The following is a 7,752-nucleotide window of genomic DNA, read 5'->3' on the forward strand; positions in this document are numbered from 1 at the left end:
GAGGCCGGGCTGCTCTTAAACACTCTACAGTGCACGGGACGGCCCCTCGCCCAAGGAATTAACCTGCCCCAGATGCCGGCAGCGCCGAGCAGAAGTGCTGGTAGCAGATGCCAGCTAAGCAGGGCCTGGGACGTGGGACCTGGGACGTGGGTCGGGGAGGAGCTTCCCAGGAGCTGAGACTCCAGGCCAGGTGGCTGGAGCCAGCAAGCACAGATGGGATCAGAGAATGCAGGTTGGCTGGGCGTGGGCAGTGGCCAGGCTGTAAAAGCCCATTTTCCCAGGCTAAGGAGGGCTGGACGTCGTCGCTTCAAAGACATTCGGGGGTTTTGTGCATGCATCCTAAAGATAATTTTAAATGATTTTTTTTTTTTTTTTTAGTGATCCAGGGTGAATTCCTGTAATGTGAATCTTTTTGTTTGTTTGTTTGTTTATTTATCCCAGAGAGACAGAGAGAGGCGGAGACACAGGCAGAGGGAGAAGTAGGCTCCCTCCCTGTAGGGAGCCTGAGTGGGACTGATCCCAGGACCCCGGGGTCACGCCCTGGGCCAGAGGCAGACGCTCAACCGCTGAGCCACCCAGGGGCCCTGTATGTAGTGCAAATCTTAATCCTTTTCCCATCTCAGCCCTGGCTAGAGGTCTCCCCAGAAGCGACCATGCCTAATCTGTCTCTCGGGCAACCTTTTTGAGCAGACTTGTGTGTATACCAGTGTGCATCTCAGTGCTGTTTTTAACTTTTTTTTTTTTTAGGATTTTATTTATTTACTCATGAGAGACACAGAGAGGCAGAGACACAGGCAGAGGGAGAAGAAGGCTCCCTGCGGGGAACCCAATGTGGGACTCAATCCTGGGACCCCGGGGTCACGCCCTGGGCCACAGCCGGATGCTCAACCTCTGAGCCACCGCTGAGCCGCTGCTGAGCTCAGGCGTCCTGAGTGCTACCTTTTTCTGATTACAAATCAATTCCTGTCCAAGAAAAAGTCACTGGGAACAGAAGTAGGTGACACAGTAAAGTCTTGTGCAATTGCACGCCAGCCGTACCCTGTGCACCCCCCCCCCCAGTAGCACTGTGGGCCGGTTCAAGCCGTCTTGCCAGGGAGGGCCTCAGGGCGTGGGACGGTTTCAGAGGGAAAGCGTGAGTGCAGGCCAAGTGCGGACCAGAGGCCACAGGCAGGTGACCAGGCCCCAGGCTGGAGGTCACAGGAGGGAGCTGACCGGAAGTGGACAAGACAGATGTTAAGGGCAGAGAGCCTCCAGGCCTCCACCTGACTTGGGCAAGATTCTGCCAAAAAAGAGATAGGAAATGGAATTCATTTCCTGTGCTCTGAGAATGGACAGTCCCCTCGGGGGCCAGGGTGCGGGAAGGGAGGGCGGTGGGCCGCAGGGTGCGCCCCGTCTCACAGTCCGCCCCTGGGGAGTCTCGGGACACAGGCTGCTGCTTCACCTGGGACCGCACGGTCCCCTCTACCCGTTTGGTCCCTCGACCAGTTTGGCTGGGAGCCAGTGAGCCGGTCAGCCCACGCACCGACTCCCGCTGGGGACTGGGGGCAAGATTCCGCCCCGGAGATAGGAGATAGAGCCGCGTGGCCTGTCTGGTAGAAACAACGTGAGCACGAATCCCCCCCACAGAAGACCTCATTGTTTATGTTGCACACGCGCTGCCCTTGGCCCGATGCGGGGGCAGGGGCCCTTCCCACCAAGCAAGCTCGAGGCCCAGCGGGGTCCCAGAAGGATCTCCGACAGCCCTCAGTTCCACCCCATCGCCTGGAGAGCGCCTGGGCTCCCACAGCTCAGGGGCGCTGTGTTAGGGGTCCCCCGCCACCCCCACCTACACCACCTCTGCGGTCGTCCCCTAAGTGGCCAAAGGACAAGTTACAGATTAGAAGTTCCTACAACTCCTCCGAGTGTTCAGTTAGGACAAGGTACATGGGAGGGGCAAGGAGCTTGTCCCCTCCCTCGGCCCCCCCCATCTCCACATGTTCACCAAGCCAGCGGCTCTGTTACCCTCCTGGTTCAGGGCCTCTTGCGGCCTCATTACACAGGTGTGGTGGGTTAAACCCTTAGCCATTGAAAACCAGGTCAACCTGCAGCCCCCTCCCCTCCCAGGAGGTTGAGGGAGTGTGTTCCCCAAAACTGGCTTGGTCTCCTTGTGGGGGTCACTAAAAGACAGAACCAAGCCAAAGAACAGGAAGAGGAAGCGGTATCTGTGCAACAAGTAAGGGGAACACGGGATATTTCCCAAGCAGCGTCTCCCCAACAACAAAACTAGGGAAGTTTCAAGGTAAGAGCACATACCCATTCGTGAAGGGCTGGTGCAACGGGCAAAGGTGCATGGGACTGGGCAGGCTAGGGTCCGCATTGTCAATTCTCCGGTCTGGTACCTGAGTGCTCAGAGGGGCTTGGGTCCCGCAGAGATACCTCAAGAATGTGCGCCAGCTCGGTCCTTGGAATCAACACTGGGAGTTTTGCCACTATTTATCGTCCCTGAAAGGATTAGGCTGGCTCCTGGCCTGCTTCTACAGTGCCCCCCCCCCCCAACACACACCTTGAGCTGTTGCATTCCTTGTGCTTGAGGGGTCTTGGGCAGAAGTCAGTCTTTTGTAACTGCTTCCTGCTGAGAACGAGCAAGAAGTTGTGGTCTCCCTAGTTAGAGGAGTGAAACTCTCTTTTTTAAAGATTTATTTATTTATTGGGGGGGAGGCAGAGAAGATCTTTTTTTTTTAAGATTTATTTATTTATTTATGATATACACACAGAGAGAGGCAGAGACAAGGGCAGAGGGAAAAGCAGGCTCCATGCTGGGAGCCCAATGCGGGGGGGGGGGGGGGGGGGCACTCAATCCCGGGACTCCAGGATCACACCCTGGGCCAAAGGCAGGCGCCAAACTGCTGAGCCACCCAGGGATCCCCCAGAGGAGAGAAGATCTTAAGCAGACTCTGCTCTGAGCACAGATCCTGATACAGGACTCGATTTCAAGACCTTGAGATCATGACCTGAGCAGAAACCAAGAGTCGATGCTGAGCCAACTGAGCCACCCAGGCGCCCCGAGGAGCGAAACTCTCTTGGTGCTGCATTTAGATAAGTCTGGGGAGCAGAGGGCTTGGGCTGCAACTTTTCACATCCTCACTGGAGCACGGGACTTAGGTGGACTGTTGCAACCTAGCAGAGACACGTTTCTACCAGCAAGTTACAGGTGCACGGACCAAATACCTTGGTCCCTGGGATTGTAGCTGTTAGTGAGGGATTCCAGGAGCTTCATCTTGTAGCTTCCTAGAAGAGTGAGTGGCTAATAGCCCCACGTCAGGTCCTGTCCTGATAGGGCTGAACTGATCCTGAGCTGACCCTGACACCCAGGTCATCCAACAAACCCAGGCACTTGATTCACAGGACTCGAGTTTATTCCGTTTGCTAAAGGGAGGCTTATATTTGCATATTTGTTGAGGGCAAACACAACAGTCCCTAGGTGAATTATGTGATTAATTGCTTATTCGGTTTTCAGCATCAAGGAGAGTTAAAGTTGCAAGCTGCCTGGAAAAGGTTTCTGGGAATCCTGTGAGCAGGGTATCAGGCTGTTTTTTCCGAGAGGTTTCATTGGTTCCATAAAGTCAACCTTAGTTCTTAAAGCTGTCTGGTTAAGGGTTCCTGGTTGGCTCAGTCAGTACAGTGTGTGACTCTTGATCTCAGGGTTGTGAGTTCAAGCCCCATGTTGGCTATAGAGATTACTTAAAAAAAAAAAAAATTCAGGACACCTGGGTGGCTCAGCCATTATGCATCTGCCTTTGGCTCAGGGCGTGATCCCGGGGTCCTGGCATCCAGTCCTGCATTGGGCTCCCCACAGGGAGCTTGGTTCTCCCTCTGCTTGTGTCTCTGCCTCTCTCCCTCTGTGTCTCTCATGAATAAATAAATAAAATCTTTAAAAAATAAAATAAATTCTTGAGGCTCCTGGTTGGCTCAGTTGGCTAAGTGTCTGCCTTCAGCTTAGGTCATGATCCCATGATCAAGCCCCTCCATGGGCTCTCTGCTCAGCAAGGAGTCTGCTTCTCCTTCTCTCCCCGCCCATCCCCCTGCTTCTCCTTGGCTCATGTTCTCTCTCTCTCAAATAAATAAAACCTTTGAAAAGAATTAAAATCTTAAAAAAAAAAAAATCTGTCCGGTCACATCAGAGTCTGTGCACGTCTCTCTCAAATATGGTCTTCCAATCAAAGCCTTAGATAGTAAACCAATGTTTCCAATGGTGTCCTTTTACAAGGAGAACAGATTTTTACCAAATTTATGCAAATAACTGTAATTGTCCTCAGGGGAGACAATCTCTCTCTCTACTAGCTGAGAGTTTCCAAATTCTAGAGGGGATCACGGAGGGAGAAAACGATAAATGTTTCCATTTGTTCGCCAAGGAGTATTTTACCGAACTTCTGTAAGTGTTAAATATGTTAAGAGAAAACGTTTCCTTCAATCTGGAAGAGCAAACATAAGAGAACCGGCAATGTTTCAAATAAGAGTCATAAAAACTATCATCATTGTCCTCAGTTCATTTAGTCCCACAGTATTCTTGTCTGAATGCAGTTTTTCTATTAGTTCCGAAAATTCTTACTCCAGTTTAGTTTTATGATCTGAAGTGTATTAGAAACCTGTATTCATGAAAAGTCTCTTCCAGGAATCTCCTTGAAGATTAAATATGTTTATAAGAGCATCAGAACAATACTTATAAATGACAGAAGACTCAAAAATGGCCATGGGGGCACCTGGCTCAGTCAGTTAAGAGTCTGCCTTTTGGCTCAGGTCATGATCCCAGGGTCCTGTGATGGAGTCAGGCTCTCTGCTCAGCTGGGAGTCTGCTTCTCCCTCTCCCTCCACTCCCCCCCTGCTTGTGCTCTCTCTCACTCCCTCTCTCTAAAATAAATGAATAAATAATATTTAAAAAATAAACAAAAACTAAAATTAACAAAAATGCAATGGGTAAGGGTGCCTGGTTGGCTCAGGCAGTGGACCTTGTGACTCTCCATCTCAGGGTTGTAGGTTTGAGTCCTACACTGGGTATAAAGATTGCTTGGCGCCTCTTGATTTACTCTTGATTAGAAATTGTAAACAAAGGGTTTTTTTTTTTTTCTTTAGGGACTCTTGGTTTCGGCTCAGGCCATGATCTTGGGGTCCTGAGATCAAGTTCCACATAAGGCTCCACACAGAGCATGGTGTGTGCTTGGGATTCTCTCTCCCTCTCCCTCTCCCCCCGTTTGTGCTCTGCCTCAAAAAGAAAAAAAAAAAGAGTAAACCAAGGGAGTGCCTGGCTGTCTGAATGTGACTCTTGATCTCAAGGTCATGGATATTGAGCCCTATGTTGGGGGTAGAGACTACTTAATAAATAGAAGTTTTTTTTTTTTTAAGTGTTGAAAAAGAAGAATAAACAACCCGTCTCATTTTAGGACAAAATTACTTTCTTTTTCCTTAAAAAGAATGTATTCCCATTCCTCATTCCTTTCTCACCAGAAACACGTATCTTTCCTTGCATAGAGTTGTTTCCCTTACTATTTTCAGTAGTCTTAATTATATCCCTAACCCTTGGAAACCTTAATTTCTAGTGGAAACTAAGTAGTGAGCAATTGTGAGCTGTTACACCAGAATCTTACTTGGAAAAGACTTAGATAGCCAATGACTTGAACTTGATTTCTTCTTTAAGCTAGCAAAACTTCACAGTTTTAAATTACCAAAGATTTTGGAAACTCTTTAAAAGTTTACTTACAGGGCGCCTGACTGACTCAGTCAGTGGAGCGTTCAACTCAGTCTCGGGATTGTGAGTTCAAGCCCTGCATTGGGTGTGGAGATTACTTAAAAATAAAATCTTAAAAAAAATAAAGTTTATCTACAAACCTTTTAATCTATTCAACCTTCTTCTTCCCAACAATTACCTACGGAAACTTCATGAGACAGACAAAATCAACTATCATTTTAAGTCATTTTTGTTGACAAATTGCAACAGGTGCATGAGTTTAATAAGCTCAGGTAGAATAAAAGCTGATCACCGGTATTATATTTGATGTTGATAACTCAGAAAGACATTTTTATTTATCGGAGTTTTTTATTTTTTAATTTACTTTTAAAGATTTCATTTTTGAAGTAATCTCTACACCCAGAGTGGGTGGGGCTTGAACTTACAGCCCAGAGATCAAGAGTCACATGTTTTACCGACTGAGCCAGCCGGGTGCCCCTAAAGTGACTTTTCTTTTCTTTTTTTTTTAATATTTTATTTATCTATCTATTCATGGGGGGGGGCAGAGACACAGGCAGAGGGAGAAGCAGGCTCCACGCGGGGAACCCGACCTGAGACTCGATCCCGGAATCACGGGATCACGGGATCACGGGATCAAGCCCCGGGCTGAAGGTAGTGCTAAACCTCTGAGCCACCCAGGGATCCCCTAAAGTGATTTTTCTTTTTTTTTTTTTTTCTTTTTTTTTTTTAAAGTGATTTCCTTATGTCAAGACTGCTTACAGGTAATGAGGCTGAAAGTTCCAACCCTCTAGTCACTTTGTTGGTTCCCCCCGCAACACCGCCCCCCAAATTTACCGGGTTTCCAAAAGTTACCCCATTTACATAAATTCAGGTGTGGTTGAAAGGGGCTCCTTATGAATAACAAGAGACACTCAAGTCACAGAAACAGTGGATGAAGACCAAATACACATTTATTATAAACCACAATATCACAGTGAGCCAGTTTTACGCCATTTTAGATGTTTTAGTAGCCACATTTTAAACAGTAAAAAGAAATAGATGAACTTAATTTTAGTAATAGATTTTCTTTAACTCGGTTTATCCAAATATTTTCACCTTAACATAAAATCAATATAAAAATACTAATGAAATAGTTTACTTTTTAAAATTTATTTATTTATTTATTTATGAGAGAGAGAGAGAGAGAGAGAGAGGCAGAGACACAGGCAGAGGGAGAAGCAGGCTCCATGCCGGGAGCCCGACGTGGGACTCGATCCCGGGACTCCAGGATCCCACCCTGGGCCAAAGGCAGGCACTAAACCGCTGAGCCACCCAGGGATCCCCTAGTTTACCTTTTTTTAAAAAAAAGATTTTGTTTATTTATTCAGGAGAGACACACAGAGAGAGGCAGAGACTCCGGCAGAGGGAGACACAGGTGCCCTGTGGGGAGCATGCTGCGTGATTCGATCCCAGGACCTCAGGATCACACCCAGAGCCCAAAGGCAAACAGATGCTCAACCACTGAGCCACCCAGGTGTCCCCATGTTCACATTTTTTAAGCTTACTGATTTTTTTTTTTTAAAGTTTTTAGTAATCTCTGTATCCAAAGTGGGGCTCAAACTCATGACTCTAGCGATCAAGGGTAGTCAAATGCTCTTCCAACAGAGCCAGCCAGGTGCCCACATTTTTTTTTTTTTTTTTTTGGTGCTAAGTCTGCAGCACGTCCCAATGGGCACTGGTCACCTCTCAGGGGCCCCATAGCCACATGTGACTGGTAGGGGCCTTCCCTGCTGTGGCTGAGGCCACCAGGCCACCTGTTTACTTCTGTGTCCTAGTGCCTGGCACATGATGAGGCCCATGATCAGCCATATGTGATCCGGGGTGATCTCTCCTCTGAGCCTCCAGGCCATGCATGTTAGGTACCCTGCCTGTTCAGTGCCTGTTGCTGTCCTTGCTTCCTCAAAGTCACCTGAAGGGCACCAGCTCCAACTTTGCCTCCTGCCCTTTTTTTTTTTTTTTTTTTTTCTCCTGCCCTCCTCTTAAGAGCGCTT

This window comes from Nyctereutes procyonoides, unplaced genomic scaffold (genome assembly GCF_905146905.1).
Source record: "Nyctereutes procyonoides isolate TBG_1078 unplaced genomic scaffold, NYPRO_anot_genome, whole genome shotgun sequence".
NCBI classification, from domain to species: domain Eukaryota; kingdom Metazoa; phylum Chordata; class Mammalia; order Carnivora; family Canidae; genus Nyctereutes; species Nyctereutes procyonoides.